The sequence below is a fragment of the Strongylocentrotus purpuratus genome, unplaced genomic scaffold, assembly GCF_000002235.5.
Source record: "Strongylocentrotus purpuratus isolate Spur 01 unplaced genomic scaffold, Spur_5.0 spur5_scaffold_10, whole genome shotgun sequence".
NCBI classification, from domain to species: Eukaryota; Metazoa; Echinodermata; class Echinoidea; order Camarodonta; family Strongylocentrotidae; genus Strongylocentrotus; species Strongylocentrotus purpuratus.
This window is the reverse complement of record NW_022145595.1, coordinates 3,131,131-3,148,027: the sequence shown is the minus strand read 5'-3', so window position 1 is coordinate 3,148,027 and position 16,897 is coordinate 3,131,131. Positions and strand designations below refer to the sequence as shown.

Here is a 16,897-nt window from a genome sequence, read left to right as displayed (position 1 = left end):
CTTTTCACCTTCATTTCTATCTGTCGTCTCCCACTTCTGCCCCCTCTATCTTCTTCTCTCCCTTTCTTCTCCTTCTCCTTCTCTTTCTTCTTATCTTCTCCTTATTCATCATCATCATCCTCATCACCATCATCATCATCATCATTGTCAATTTCTTCCTTTTCTTCTTCAATATATTCATCTTCCTTTTTTCTTCTTCCTTCTTTATCATCATCATTTCCCCATGCTCTCCTTCTAGTTCCATATCGTTAGTGACAAACATTGATTTCTTCACTTCATTCTGATTTTAATGGGCACTGAGAATATAAAGAATGTACTCTCGACAAGCACATCATTTAGGAGACACACAAAAAATACACTTTTCCTTTCTCCATTCTAAATATAAATTTTAAAGCATTTTTTCATTACAAGCACAAGAGCAGATTCACTTGGTGTTTTAACATGACATGTGCTCTGTCTTGAGCGCCATGGCGTGCATGCATGTAAGTAGCTGTCAAAATGAAATGTAAGGAAGAGTTAGAAGAGCATCAAGTGGGAGAAAACGATGATCAAAATGCTTCATAATTTCCACACTAAAAAATGAATACAGCGCATCCGTTATTTGAACTTAAGTCGTGAATTAGCAGCCTGGACAAATTACAAGTGATTTTGCGGCAAAGTTTTACGTGAACTTGAGGTCAAAATGTTTCTTAGGTGAGATTTTGCAGTCTAGTGTAGCTAACATGGTTTCATATAGCATGATGCCAGAAATGATATACAAATCCATTTTGAATTTGGATCTTAGCGCTGTATTATGACGCCCGGTCCAAAAGTATGTTCATATCTGCCGTAGATTCGCAAAAAAAGAAATCAGGATATAGACGATCATCCTTAAATGGCGTCATTAAATGTGCATTACGAATGAAACAAGATGACAAAGGCTTCCGAAAAATCAACCGTAGGCTCGTCTATTAACTATTGAAAAGTTTGAGCATTGCAATGACATGTTACGTAATCCGATCACGATTTATATGGGATATATGAGGCTGTTCACACCGCAATGAGATAGCGCGGTCTATCGTAGCACCCCCTTTTTTCTAGCGCGCGCTAGACCGCGCTCTCTCTCGTGGACCACCCCCAAGAGGTGCTCCAGTGGCACGCCGTTTTGGCTTGCCGTGGCTCGCTGTTGGGCGGACCGAAACGACGTTGTACCTTCCACACCGCAGAGATAGCGCGGTCTAGCGCGCTATCTCTGCCGGTGTGAACAGCCTCTATAATAGAGTGTTAAAATTGCCCTTGAGCTGATTTGCGCTCGTGTTATGTTTAAATCATACATCAATTTTACTTCGAATTGTATCATGAAATTATCTCGTAGAGAGAATTTTCGTAGCAAGGCATCATTACCCTTAAATATATGCCCACGTCAGCAATACATCTGCAAGCTGCTTTCGAAGTCATCTTGTGCATATATTCAAATTCAAATTCAAATTTGATTAATTTCAATCCAAACAGATAGGATCATTCTCAATTTGCAAAATGGTTTTAGTAAAAGTTCTCAGCCAAAGTTTGTTCAATTTGAGACCTAATTTCTACTTACTTACTAATTACAGGAAACAGTTGACATTTCAACACCGACCTGAAGACAATCGGAATTAAATAAATATGAAGGAGGAAAAAAGAAATATTATTTTAATTGTTTGAGTTTTAATGGGTATTATTAGCGTTGGCGTGTCGTCTCAATGTCTGTTTCTGACACCTGAATGTCATATGTATGTAGAATCCAATTAACCATCATTCGGGTTGTCAACGATTTTAATATTATACCTATGTTACCGGCATGAATAGAAGATTAATTTTGGTCAACAGGACTTCAATTGATGTGAATTTGCAATTAGGCTTAGAGCGAACCGATGGCTGCGAACCTAAAGCAATCATGCGATACATATCTCATATTCGCATTAGCAAACATTTATTTAATGAAAACGTCATTTATATCAGCACGTGCTACTAATAAACCACTCCATTCTGCATATCACATCCCCAACCTTGTCATATAGAGCCTGAGAGCGAGGCTTATTGTGCAAAAACGATTTGATGAAAGTTTGCGCAACCGCCATCCTGCTTCTCTTTGGCGCTGTGTTGTTTGTCGTCTTACAGCTACCGTAGCAAATTGAGATTGTGCGCGTGATATAGAGATGATGAGGTTTTAAATTGAGTCTGATCGGTTCAGCCCAGAATGAGTGATTTGGGAGACGTGGGCTTAACGATATGAAGTAGCCTTCTAGCACGAAAAAAACACCTGTAGTCCAATTTGTAATGACGTCACAATATAGATTCCATCAAAAGAATCAAAAGAGAAGATTACAGGACTGTATGGTAAGGTTTATGGACTGCAAAATTATGTATCATTAACAGGAGAGTCATTAGTAAATGAGTAATTAAAAGATTGAATAAGATCCTTCTGAAGATTCGAGTTAAATTACATCCTTAACTAATTTTCATAATGAAACATTGTGTCCATGCTAACCATATCTGTCAGGAATCAATTGTGCAAATTATTATTATCATTATAATTATTATATACACATGAGGCGGTGTCACTGGTTCCTTTTGTATGCTTCCATTCAGTGGTTTGAGGCGCTTAACTGGAGAGGCGAAGGTCGAGGGTTCGAATCCCGACACGGCCCTAATATCATTTGAAAAGATATTTCCCTGCACTTGCTACTCTCCACCCAGGTGTTAAATGGGTACCCGGTAGGATGCGAAAGTTCACGTGGTTGGATGAGCAAGTGTGCGCATGTAAATGCGACTGGCTGGAATGCTCCACAGGGAGTGGAGAATGTGCATACATTGTGTGCGGGTACGCCTGAATCCGATGACCGGGGTAATAATAAATCTGTAAAGCGTTTAGGCACATCGTTGTATCGATGTATTGGGCGCTATATAAAAGCGGAATATTATTATTAGTAGTAGTATTCAGTAGCTAAAATTGTGTACCTAATAATCTCAATTCAAAATGAAACAGTATCAAACCGCAGTCCTTTCATGCATCTTCTGTTCAATAGGATGTACGCCCCGGGAATATTTTTCTTGTTATAATGATCATGTGATTTATGAAACGAAAGTGACCAAATAAAATTAATCAATAACCATACATCCCCTATAGGTCTTTGCTTTGGCATGAATGCCTTCCTAAATTTGTTCGATTTTTGATCTTGATGTTACCATCAAAGCAGGTGGGTTATCGCTTGGACATCCCTTTTGCCTGGTCAGTTAACATGAAAAGGAATTACCTTCTCCACGGCCATGCAGTTGATATTCTGTTTCATAATGATATCAAAACCGAAATGGTGATTGTGTACAGTTTGCAGATTGACCACTTATTCATATCACCGATATTAGCTAGATGTAGAATTAGGTTTGAACCGTGGACGTATACTTACAAAACAACAAGCTTTTCAAGATTCCATATACATATTTTCTCATAGTGTGCTTACAAAGCCTATATGGCAACGAAAGAGAGCTTTCGCATACCTTAATATATGCTAGTGGATTAACCTTATGCCTAAATCATTCCAGTCAGTAAAGTATAAAGATATGTAATACCAACAAAAATTAGAACAAAATCAATTTCCGAAATGTGATTTTGACGTCATTATGTTTTTAATCAAATCTTTGTAATCAAAATCTGTCTTTTCCAGTGTTTAGAAATGACTACAAGTTATATCACACGATGGCGGTTTCGCGCAATATGCCCGATACGGCATACACATTTTATTCATTTGTTCATCTAAAAGTGAAAAATACCTAGAACATGACCGTGGACTAATAATTATTGCGGGTGTCGTTAACCTTATTAAATGTTCATTTCAAGATATTTTTCAGTTTTTGATGAATGAGAATAAACACATACATGTAATGTCGTACAAGACGCATCACACGGAATCTCCGGCGACATCTTTACCAATGCGATTTGTATTGTATATTTTACAGAGTTTACTGTCAAATTCAAACTGATTGTAAACTTCTCCAATACTCCAATGCGGGTGACATAAGAATAAATTGTCATTGTCATTGTCATTGAGACCCGGTGTATAGGATAACGCGGGGCCCGGTGTCCTGGGGTTAGGGTGACTTTGAACTTGTAAAAGACATCAAATTAAAACAACAAACTAGGGGGCGAAATGACCAAAAAAGTTGGGGCGAGCTGACAAAGAATCCCAAAATCGCCCCCCAAAATCGGGGGGCGACATGACCAATTGAGGGCGACTTTGTAAGGGGGCGGGCTGACATTGGGCGACCTGACATGGAACCCTCTCAAAGGTGAATGGCGTTTAGATGCCAAGGTTATGTAAACTTTCCGAGCAAGACATCGTCGGGCGTTTTTCTAGTTTATTAATTTCACGCCCGAATTCTACTTTGGGATTCGATGAATTATGCATCTATTCATTACAGTTGCGGTACCAACGGTGACATGAAAATGTTCACGTGGGACTGCATGACGCGCGCGGGTGATTACAAAACGATTGGTTTATAATAAACAAGCGCTACCTTGAACTCGATGTTATTTCAAAGTCAAAAGGTTATTAGGATTTCATTTAGTAAACACTAATTAGTTACGACATAAAGGTAATGCAAATTTTGGGAATTTTGAAAATTGGATGGATAGTAATTCCTTGATAAAGGCTTACTTGGATGCCCCTGTTGATTTTTTTACGCACTGGAAAATGTAGCCCCTAAAACACTTCTGCTTTCGAGAAATTTGAATATTCAAAATTCACCGGTGCTCTCGGCGGTAAGGTCATTCCATGGTAGCTGCGACCATGGCAATATCAGAATATGCAGTTCTGATATATAATTCCAGAACGGGAATAGCAAATCGGTCGATTGTAGTCAAATAACATTGTTTGAAAGTGAACTTACAGTTACACCAAACCCTAATGGTACGACTGAACGAGGATTCCTTTCATTCGATAGGATTCTCATGCATTTACGCAAGATCAAGGATGACTGAGCAACGGTCATTTTAAAAGCGTGTCCAAATCGCCTTTGCCAAGATTTTTGTCGAGTGGTGTTCAGGAGCTGCTTCCATTTCCGTGTGAACGCATTCAGTTGGAATGAAGATCATTCAACCAGACATGAATAGATGTTGACCATCCATTTCATGAACAACTTTGGCAGAGGCAGCTTTGACATGAATCACGAATACATAGCTGCTCAGCTGTCCAGGTGGCCAGATTTCATTGATTAAGGTGTCATGCTAGATATATATCATGATATGCTAACACGGGAATATTTTTTTCATTAAATCTATGAAACACGATAACAACTACTTTCGAAAAATCAACCTGAGATAATTTCAATGGCCTTGTGCGTCTCCTAATAAAATGTGGGAACATGACAATGAGGTATTACGTAACCCGAACATGGTTTCTATGTAGGTATTGAACTTGCCCTCGAGTGGATTTCTCGAAATATGTGCAATCGTGTTCTTAAAGATAAACTCCAGTTCTGGTAAAATAAAAAAAAGAAAATTAATTCTTACAGAATCAAACGAAACTTACACTGAAGGTTCAAGATTACAAATAAATGACATGTGCCAAACAATTTTGGAAGAAAGTGTATACTGGCTGAGTAATGAGCATAGAAAGACAAGGAAATCAAGGTCGTACTAGCCCCGACACCATGTGTGTTGTCCCATATATAGCTTTCTGTGTACAGTGCTTGTTAATTTACCAAGACTCAGCCAAATTTATTATCATTTTGATGACTCCAGAACCTTGCAGTACACACCAATACTTACATGCTACATGATCAACTGTTTCTGATCCATTCCACATCTTTTTTCACAATGCAATCGCATTACCAGAACTCACCTTTATCTTCAACTTATCACAAAGATATGTCGGTTTAAATCAAGGTAATGTTTTCCTTTTCTCCCATACTGTATTTGTTATTTTGGTATAGGCCTAAGTATACTTTCTGAATGTCTCCAAATTACGTCCTATCCGTTAGAAAATAGTACAGAACGAACATATTTTACTTTTATTTCTGTAATATAAGAATAAACAAAGAAAAGAAAGAAGTTTCCAGATAATATTGTGTTTTTCCTGGTTGTTTAATAATATGGTTTACTCCGATGGGTTCGAGACGAAAAGCTGCCGCATGTCCTCATTTTAATATTGATTTTCGATTTTCCAGTATTTACCATCTGATTATGCTTTCATTGTCTTTTATTTCTATGTTTTGTACCCAGGTACGAGGGTTGTTTAATTAAAAATAATGTGATATTGTTGAAATCTTTATAACACGTTTTAAAATGTTTCTATTTAGAAAAACATCTTCCAATTAACAAGGAAGGAAGTATGCTGAGCGTAACTCATTCTTCTTTTCTACTCTCCATTACAACGCATATACAAGGGACACCGTCGTTTGTGATATGTGCAAAACGAGTATGGTATGATATTTTAATTATTATTAACTCTGCGAACAATATTGCACCCACAATGTAAATTTCCTAAACACAATAGTTTTCATTATGAATGCAGCATATTTGACTTATGGATATACATGAATATAATATGCATATACAAAGAAATGTTGACGAAATGATAAAAGCTTGAGTGAAGGTGCATCCTGCATGTCTCCATTGCCTAATTTTCCTGGTAATAATAACTAGATTTTCTCCCCGCACCTCTTATAAGAGCTGATGAAAGAAAAAACCGCGTTTTATCTTGGGGCAAAATGAGAAACGGTGTGATATATCGATAACAGGCTTTGCACTTAAATTCACATCGAACAATAATTCAGTAATGCAAGCTTAAGTGCAATGGTAATTACTTCTCATCTCTATAGAGTGATCGTAATCGAAATATGCATGGAAGTGTGCATATAAAACCGGCAATTCTTTTTGGGAGGGAATGTTCGCACAGACAACACTTTCTCTGGCACATGTCGCATTGTGCGCAGGTGCTAACTCATAGAGAATGCGCAACAGTTTAAATTGCGGGTAAAAGCTTTCGCGTTTCTCCGGTTTCTTGAAGCTTTTAAATGCTTTATGGTGTTTGTGTTAACGTTTGGGCTTTTGGGGGATATGATCAATCCGGTGAGCGATCATTGATTTAGACAGGTGGGAATAGCGATGCAGTCCGGGAGTTTGGCGTGTTAACAGCATGTTCCTATCACCTCGGGTATAACGCCAACTTAAATTATACCAAAGTGAGCAGAATGATAAGGAGAAATGTTGGTAAAGGTGAATGGGGGGGGGGGGGGGGGGGGGGGGGCTAGCGAGTGGATGGAGGGGTAGCACGATCATGACAATGCCCAAATGGAAAAGTCAATGATTGTGATGGTGGTGGTGATGAAGGTGAGTGTGAGGGTCAATATGATTGTGATGATGATAATATGGGAAATTTGTCTAAATTTTTGCTCGATAAGAACCCCCATCATACGATGGATACTCATGAAATCTATCTGAAGAAAGGTCAATATGGTAATCTTAGCTTTTGTATGTAGAATGTACCGTCATTATGAAAGAGGGGATGTTATAACCCCGTTACAAATGCTTGGAACATGATCGCAAAGACTTTCGAGAAACCAACGTGTAATTTCACTATTCTATAATTGTATCGCATATTAGAAATCATGTTCTGAATATGCAATATGTATTTGTAAAGTCAGGAGGACTATAGTTCCACCGGATTGATGGAGAGGATTGTTGAAACTGAGTAAGGTGAGGTTTTATGAAGATTGTTGATGATGCACATCTAATGTTTGGGCGCAGTATTAACAAAACCACAATCTCCAAGAGTAATCTTAATCTTACACAAAGGATCATCGATTTTCTGGGATGATAATATTAACAATACTAATGAAAGTGGCTTCCTTGTACTTTTGAACTTCATTCGATTCATTTCGCTACGACAATAAAATCAATGAACTCCTCACGATCCCACCCACAGACAACTCTAATAGAAAATCTCCACACCCCTTCCGCTGACCTATTCTCCTGATTTCTAAGCGAGAACTACAACACCTTCAGAACTGACCCTTTTAAGCAAAATGAGATAAAGCATTGCACGCTCTCGATTTTCGTGTCACTAAAAGAAAGATATGAGCGTTAATATTTTATCTCCATTATGAAGTGTCCCATGAGCTCCCTTTTAACACGCGACAAGTGTCCTGGGAAAATTAAGCCTGATTGCTTACGACAGCGATCAGTGATTCTGCATAAAATTGTGAAAACGAATAAATTGTATACCCCCTCTGAGGAAAAGATTTGAAAGGGGGTGAAAGTGTTATCCTAAAAACAATGATCTTCACGTTACAATTCTCCGAGGATATCCAAACTATCCTGCCAATGAACTTAACATGCCTCCTCTAAAGTAGTGATTACTCGTAGTATATACCGGGCTCTTGATTCTAGGTGCGTTCAACTCCTGGCATGGATTTTTCTCACCTTCGCGATTTGGCAAATCTTGTAGAGTTGAGAGGGCTTGCTTTCGCAGCAAATTGAGCGTGATATGTTTTCATGAAAGGATTGATTTAGATCGTACATCAACACCTAAGCGTATATTATATCTGCCTGACATAGCATATATCCGTACACAAAATTAAGTCGGATTTCTTTTCTTTTAGCATGTACAATATTTATTTTGCGATATCGAATTCCAAGTACAATGTAAAACATAAATGCAGATGATTGTCGCCATCATAAAGATGGTATACAAAGTGGATATAGAAATGGTTATCTACATTATAAGGTACCATACATTCTTGATTTCTCAAGCTTGGTATGCTTTAAATCTCTGTTGACCATTTGACGTGTATCATTCATGTTCTCGTTGAGAAAAAAATAAAACATGCATTCACGATGTTGGACTGCATGCTGGCAAAGTGATTCATCTCAAAACATTGAGATTTATCTTTACAAGACTTACGCATTGTTGCAAGGTTTGACTTATTCCTAGTTAGAACAACATAGAATAAGCCTATAGATGATCTACCCATTGATATACGGGTTTTGTTCTGATATAGCATAATCCATCAGAAAGCATTTTATACTCCAAACCGGAATATCACCCGCAATAATTAGGCCTGCTTTTTAAGTGCAAAATCAATATAATGTATCCTCGAACACAAATATTCTAATTGAAAGATGCTTTCATTCTCCGGGTGTTGTTTTTAAATCGAGAAATTTGTCCGTATTTTGCTGTGAAAAGGAATCTGTGGCCCAGATTTGGATCGTTAAAATCGTACTGTGGTGTATTTACATCTCATTAGAAAATAAATGGTAATTGAATAGTGGCGTTGATTAGTTCACCCGTCAAAAACTCTGACGTCATCGTCATTAACCCATTGCACTGGATGTTTTAATGAACAGAACCAAGCGTTTCATGGACTTTAATCAATACACGGCTATGTCTCCAATAAACCTTCAACACAAACATCAGTTTAAAAGTGCACATAATATACATCATGAACTGCGTTTCCGAAATAGGCATATGTTAGTTACACATTGAAAGAAAATAAAGAATTCTCTTCACTTTTAGTTTTAGTATTATGAGTAGTGGCAGCGGCACACATCAAATTTCATTCAGTAGAAAGCACAAAAAGGGTTTTGGAAAATGCAACTTTATTTTAGGCATACTCTTAAGGAGATTTTATATCATTTTTTCCTCTATCATGAGGGGTGGGGGGGGGTGGGGGGGGGGGGGTGTTTAAGGATACTTCCGACCCAGCCCCTCCCTGTGTCTAACGCAAGGCAGATCTAGGAAACCTCTCTCTCTTAGGAGTCTCAAGAACACTCGTCTTTATTGATTAGGTAACAGCTGTATGGAGCTTTGTGAATACTGATCACATGACCTTTCGATGTGTTTTGCTCCTCTTTTCACTTGACCTGACTTATGTATTATTATCTAATACGGATAGGATGGGGTATTATACACGCTATAAGCTCTATTTAATAATATCTCAGTATTAAAACTTCTATTCCTGAGGACCATGTTATACTTTTTACTGCAACGATTCCTAGGCACCCATTTACACCTGGATGGAGAGTAGGAAATGAGGATCAATGTCTTGCCAAAAGAAATTACTGCCGGGATATGATTCGAATCCTCAACCCTTAGATTGAGAGTTAAGTGCGTGAACCACTAAACCCCGACACCTCCAAACTATCGACCCGAAAGGAACAGGAATCTAGGTTATTGGAATCTGTCGTTCATTGTAGATGTACAATGTACTACAAAAATAGTAAGTTATTTAACTACAGTAGTTTCTCTGTGGGCATGTGGGCATCATGCTACTCCTATAACTCTAACAAACCTGCAGCATGTAATAACAATGACAACAATAGGTTCATTTATATAGCGCAATTACTGCACTACTACTGTGCTTGATACAAAATATCACTTTATTACCCCCATGATAAGGCGCCAAATCATTCAAGGAATTTCTTCCTACCGGGTTCCCATTTACTTCACCTGGATGAAGAGTGCACGGAAAATGTAGATTAATGTCTTGCACAAGGGCGTTAGTGCCGCGGTGGGATTCGAATCGCGAACCTTGTAATCTACGGTCCGGTGACGTATCCACTGAACCACGCCACCTCTAATTAGTTTGTCAGATTTCAAATACCAGTCACTTTTATAGATTGATAAAGTAAATAACTTGCGGGATTTTTGATCACGTTTATGGTCAAAGTCAGATAAACGTTCCAAGCAAAATTGAGTGCCAAACCACAGGATATGAATTCAGATTGATAAGAAAACAAATCTGATAAACTTGCGGCATTTACTTAGTTTTGTAAGATTTCAAATACCAGTCACTTTTATATATTAATAAAGCAAATTACTTGCGGGATTTTCGATCACCATTACGGCTGAAGATAATGATTTACAGGAAAAATGACCTTACTATTCGAGAGATTTATTATATTCTTGCCCATTAATTTACAAGATTTCCCTCCAAAGTGTAAGAGAGAGGCATAAAGTAAGAATAATGTACAGATTGTCAACACGGCATAGGCATCGCCATTTTATTATGAAAGTCATTTATCAAGTAAATGTATTCAAATTTATGGATGCTTCCTTCCCAGGTGTGTGTGGTGATGAATCGTTTCATTCGCCTGCTATTATCCTTTTTACCACAATTGCCAGAACGCAAATTGCATAAATAAGTTGATGCTCTTCTTAGGTGAAGGTTTCTCATAAATGAAAAAGATTTGTCAACTGCTATATTTTTAGTATTTTCAAATGAATTGATTACAATTATTGTTCCCCTATTATATATTTTTCACCAAATGTAATTTCTATCTTATCAGCTTCGATTTTCCTTCGTTGAAAATTGTTTACTCACAATATTACTACAAGGTTTTCTTGAAGAAAAAAATTGGGCAAAAAAGGAGAAAATCACATTAATTTTTTTAAAGACATGGATAAAGGAAATTCAGTGTTAAAAGAGCGCCATCTCAGTCCCTTTTCACACATTGAAGAGTGGTATACACTACACAGAATGGAGGGTGGAGGAAAAGACAGAGAGAGAGAGAGAGAGAGAGAGAGGCTTGATAAGCAAAATTAAACCGTCTGCAATGGTGAAACGATGGTACATACACCTACACATATATATTAGAATGCTAACATGCCTTGCCACTATCAACCTTCAACTGGATACTGCTTCAAATTAGACTGTTGCATCGTAAATCTATTTACAATTTATTGGGAATTCCTACGTTTCAGTAAAAGAATGATTTAGAATTCCACCGACTTCACTAAAAGTGGTTAAACCTTAAGTTGTTCTATGCTGTAAAGTCAATTGTTCTTCAACTTGTCGAATTCTTGATTCTTCGTTCTTTCCCTATCTCGTAGGACATTTTTTCTTAACATTTCGACACCAAACGATTTTTAGCCGATTGCTTGTCATCTACCCTACACACGTTATACAGCACTTCCGATTGATTTTCAAGAATTATCCATCAACATAATCCATCAAAATGTGGTTGGTGCAAAGCTTGATAATATTACATACTGTTTTGTTCTAAATACACGAATGATATCTAGTTTGTAAAGCTCATAATCCATCAAAATGTAGTTGGTGCAAAGCTTGATAATATTACATGCTGTTTTGTTCTTAATACACGAATGATATCTAGTTTGTAAAGCTCATAATCCCCCGCTGTCATGACTGTCTATGCTGGCAAGATTTTAAAATATGTATAGGATCATGTATTTCATGTTTATATATATATAAATATATACACATGTACACTGTATGTACATTTTTCAAAATAGTTTGTTCATTTGATATAGAAACAGCCACAGAGGTATCTTTATGCAAAGTGTGTGTTAGTTTTATGCATGACCGATAACTATTGTATTGAATATTAGAGTGGATGAGAGGTAATGAAGGTATTCAGAACATCTGATTAGGACTTTGATAATCACTTTATTCAGTTTATTCAGAAAAATTGAAATATTAAGTCCACATAACATTACCATTATCCAAATGGGGAGCGTAGAATTGTGGTTGTCGCTTTCCATGCCTTCAGCAAGTAGTGGCAAACACATTGGAATAAGTAGTGTGTGGACATTGAGATGTAAACCCGAACCAAAAAAAGTTTGAGTTCTACGCAAGCTTCATCGACCAGTGCAGTCTCTTTGAAACTGGAGTAAAGATTTGTATATATTGTTTTTCTTCCTACCGACTCCCGCCCCCCCCCCCCACTCCTTAAACGGAGGGATACCATGCGTGTTCCCAAAATGTCTGATAAAGGAGTACTTTTCACGCACCAAAGTCCGGCTCGTAGTACACAAAAATCCGGCCCGTATTGACTATTTACACACCGGACTTAGGGGGGAGTTTTCAAAAGGAGGGAACATACATATGCGTACCCTAAATAACACTGAGTGGGGGGGGGGGGGGGGGGCGGACCGACTGCCCAGCGATTGGCAGCACCATCACGATCTTATATGGATCCGATTGAGCAAATCCGAAAAAACAGCTGCAAGAGTGAATTGAATTACACACCATAATGTTCTGGTATATTTTCTGGTTATTATTCGAGTGATAACAATAATCATAACAATTTGTGCTTTTATTCATTACTCATTGATGTTTCTGTAGCACTCATCATGAATCGATGATTAGTTCGAATGTCTCAATTTATAAACCAGTACGATATTAACCCGAGCATGCCGAGTAAGAACGTTTGATCTTCCGATAATGCTATGTTGTTGTTTTTCTTATCCAAGAAATGTGCTCAACCCTGGATTTCTCACTAAAATAATGATAATTTAGATTTATGTTGATAAATAATTTACAATTGTACATGATTTTGTGTAATATTCGAATGAATGTGTTACTCAAAATACAATTTACACGACACTTATAAGGCAAAATTGAAAGAACAATCTCTTAAAACGTGTAAAGCACGGTCGGTGTTTTTTTCTATATATACCTATCACTTTCATGCTCTATAAAAATATAAAGTGAATCTTTTTCTCAAGAGGAAAATATTTATCGGGTTTTTCCTACTTGATTTTGTCAACAAGTCTCTCGGAGAGGACCTAAATCTGACGTTTCACTGTTAGATAACGTCTTTCTTTAAAAGAAAGATGACCAACAGATTTTAAGCAAGATATGCTTTTTCAAAAGTATCAGTGATATTGCCACAAGTAACACAAACATTGAGAAACATGCATTCTTGTTAAATGATCTGTAGCCAACCTGAAAAATATATTATTTCTATATAGTCTTATTCCCTCATTCCCTTGACAAAAAAGTACACATATCTTTTGTCAGCATTACACAAATTATAAAAGCTGTTTTCTACTTATGACCACTTTCTGAGATAAACATACTGTAGTGTTTTTCACGAAACATACATACAAGTATCTTTCATAGAGATTTTTCTTCGACTCCTATATACACAGGACATCGTTTTGAACGGGAAATAGAGGAACGTAAGTTAGGGTTTACTTATTTGGGAAAAGGACTTAGAATAAAACTACATGAGTTCTCCCGTGCTCTTAATATTTGTTCAGTTACGCACTTAGTATTTTGATAGTGTGAATTCTAATTCAGTACATTTGACAATTATTGGTGGCATTTCTTTTTTCTTCCCATCAGTTAAAATGATCTTGCAAAAGCACAAAGTGGGAAGTAGTGGAGACTTAAACCTTAATTCTCCATTGATATTATTGCATTATGTATTAAAATATCTTGGTTTAGAAAAAAAGAAGTATCGAAAAGAAACCAGCACGTTACCTATTTTCTTTTCCTTTGAACATGAATATAGTCTAAACCGACTTAAAAGGATTGGTGAAAAAGCAACAATAATTCAGTACTTACCTCTAAATCCAAATCCTCCGTTCGACAATATCAAAAGTCAACACACAATGTTAGAAATCTAAAACCGAAACACCACAAGCCTCCCGCTTCCCCCAAAAGAACTCCTTATCCTAAAATAATGTCTCTTCTCCTTTCCTCTCTCCTCACTAAATCTTCTTCTTCAAGCCGATGGAATAACTCCGTGCAACAGTTTGGATCGCACGGCAAAGGAACACCTGTCTTCCAAGCTAAAAACAATTCGCGTTTTTGCAGTCGTACCACAATGGTTTTAAGCCTGCGTTAAGGTCCGGGCAAATCCGCTCTCAGTCGAGGGCCGGTTGGAGCGAGATATGGATGACGGGGTTGGGTGGAAGCTTAATGAGTAGTAAAGTCCTCTCATTCAATAAAGATTGAAAATCAGCTATTCGATCGTGCGCGTGATTTAGCGGCTGGATTAGCGTAACGCTCAGACGGACAAAACACATAATGGAAGGTGCGCGCGCATACCGGAAACCTGCTAAAACGAATGTCGACAGAACGTCATATAGATCAAGATAGATGGAATATACCACTACTTGCGGCGCCATTCGAGTAATTATTGGAACTACTTTTTAGTGCCGTTCTCTCGATACACATTCTTTTCTTTTAGTCTGATAATAGGATACTAAAAAGACCTCGAAGACTCTAAACAAAAAGACTCTAGGGCTGTTTCCATGACCTCTAGTATTGGCTATAGAATTTACAAAGGATTGTAATAATGTACTGTCATGTCGCATATTTCAATAGGCGATGCTCAATGCTTTCGAAAATGGCTATGGTTGACTTTCTGGAAGGCCTTGCGATTGCCGATGGTATATTCAAACTTGTTACTAAATACAAATTTCATAACAATATATTGTACATAGGCCTACTTTAATTAGATTGTTTCCTTATTCTATGTATCATACATGTACTAAACATCTGAATTGACATAGTATTGTCTTTTAAAAAAATATAATAAAGATATTGTACTTCTTTGGGTATAATAATCTTTGAGTCTATATCTGTATTTTCAGCCAACTAATCCGTCACAAGATCTAAGCTTTAGGCCATCGTCAATTACATGTTTTCTATTATTATTTTCTTTAAGGTGTGTATTCAACACTGACGAGAACAAAAATCACAAAGTAAATCCAATCAGTGTATGAAAAATAATCCGATTTTGAATGTACCTGTTTCTCTCTCTCGTAAGAGAGACGTATTTTTAGCTTCTCATCAGAAATTGAAAGAACTGAAACATGGATTGTGGATTATATCGATCTCATCATGGTATATTGATTCACAAAATGATATTTCAAGGTAGACGGTGGGGAGGATTACCTTCGGTAGGTCTCAAATATGTTAATAAGATACAGATCCATAAAACTGGAACAGGGATTTTCCAGAAATGTATGCCATATGGCATTAGACACGTTAAAGTGACTCGGTAACATTGCCTCAAATTCTGAAACAAAATCCTGGATTTAGCTCGTGCTGCAATCATAATTATAAACCTTTATGTCAGTTAGGAATCCAATGATTTTTACAAGCCGATCGTCTTGTCTGATTATCAAGATATTTATGATTGGAAATCGAAATTTCATTTTTCGTTTTCCTAACGTTTTTTTTACAACACTACAATCTATTGGATAAAATGGGTATGGTAAAACCGGTCGCTCAAAGATTTTTGCTTTTTGAGGCACTTTATGACCATTTTGAAGCGCGATTTTCTAGGGCTGTAATGTTACACCATATCACAGACACTGGTAATACGTAGGTCCATACACCCAGATTTAACAATGTTAAACGATGCCTTTAAGAGATTTTGGGCGAAGATATCTGAAATCAATGATCGGATACTTCAAACCACCTGTTACAGAAAGCTTGAATTTAAATGGAGTGAGCAATGTTTAAATAGCAATAGATAATGGCGGAGTGGATATACAGACCTCCACAAAGAAATCCAAATCAGATTCGGTTTCAACCGAATTTCGTTGTCCATACAGCCTGAGATTTGAGGCTGACGTGTTGTCACACGGAGATTTAGTCCAAACATTGGGTTAGCGTATAATGTGAACTAACGTTCATGCCTTCATTATCAGTGATATAGCCAGGGGCGGATCCAGCCGGGGGGGGGGGGGGGGTCAAAGGCGAATCAGCAAGCCGGAAAATTTTTGCACCGACTCTGTCTGTCGGTGAATAAGCGGGGGGGGGGGGGGGGGGGGGGAGGCGAAGCGCCATTTTTACATGACTTTCTTTTTAACTCTCACTTTCACCTATCCAAGATAACCCTAAGTTTTCTGTTGCTGCTTTCTACGTAGTTGATAATGTATGATTAAAATAAATAGAGAGAGAGAGAGAACCACCATCATTATGCAATGGTTCAGGGTTTGTGTAACGTACATTTGAAACCATTTCTTAGCGTCTCAACCCTAACATAATAGCGAAACTATTTTTGAGGAAAAGCATTATACTGAACTGAATAAAGAGTAATAACTTTATATTGGCTCATACTAATACTGATACGAGCTTAAGACGATGTGGTATCAGCAAAGTAAGATGGGGTATTCTT

General features: G+C 37.4%; 1 protein-coding gene across 1 annotated transcript in view; it reads right to left on the bottom strand.

The window, feature by feature from the left end:
* The window catches only part of LOC581090 (proton-coupled folate transporter), a 33,298-nt gene extending 18,628 nt beyond the window's left edge, over positions 1–14,670 (bottom strand). Inside the window, exon 1 of the mRNA XM_011664704.2 lies at positions 14,329–14,670. The gene's annotated coding sequence lies outside the window, so the exon portion shown is untranslated. The remainder of the gene's footprint in view (positions 1–14,328) is intronic.
* Between the last annotated feature and the right edge of the window lie 2,227 nt (positions 14,671–16,897).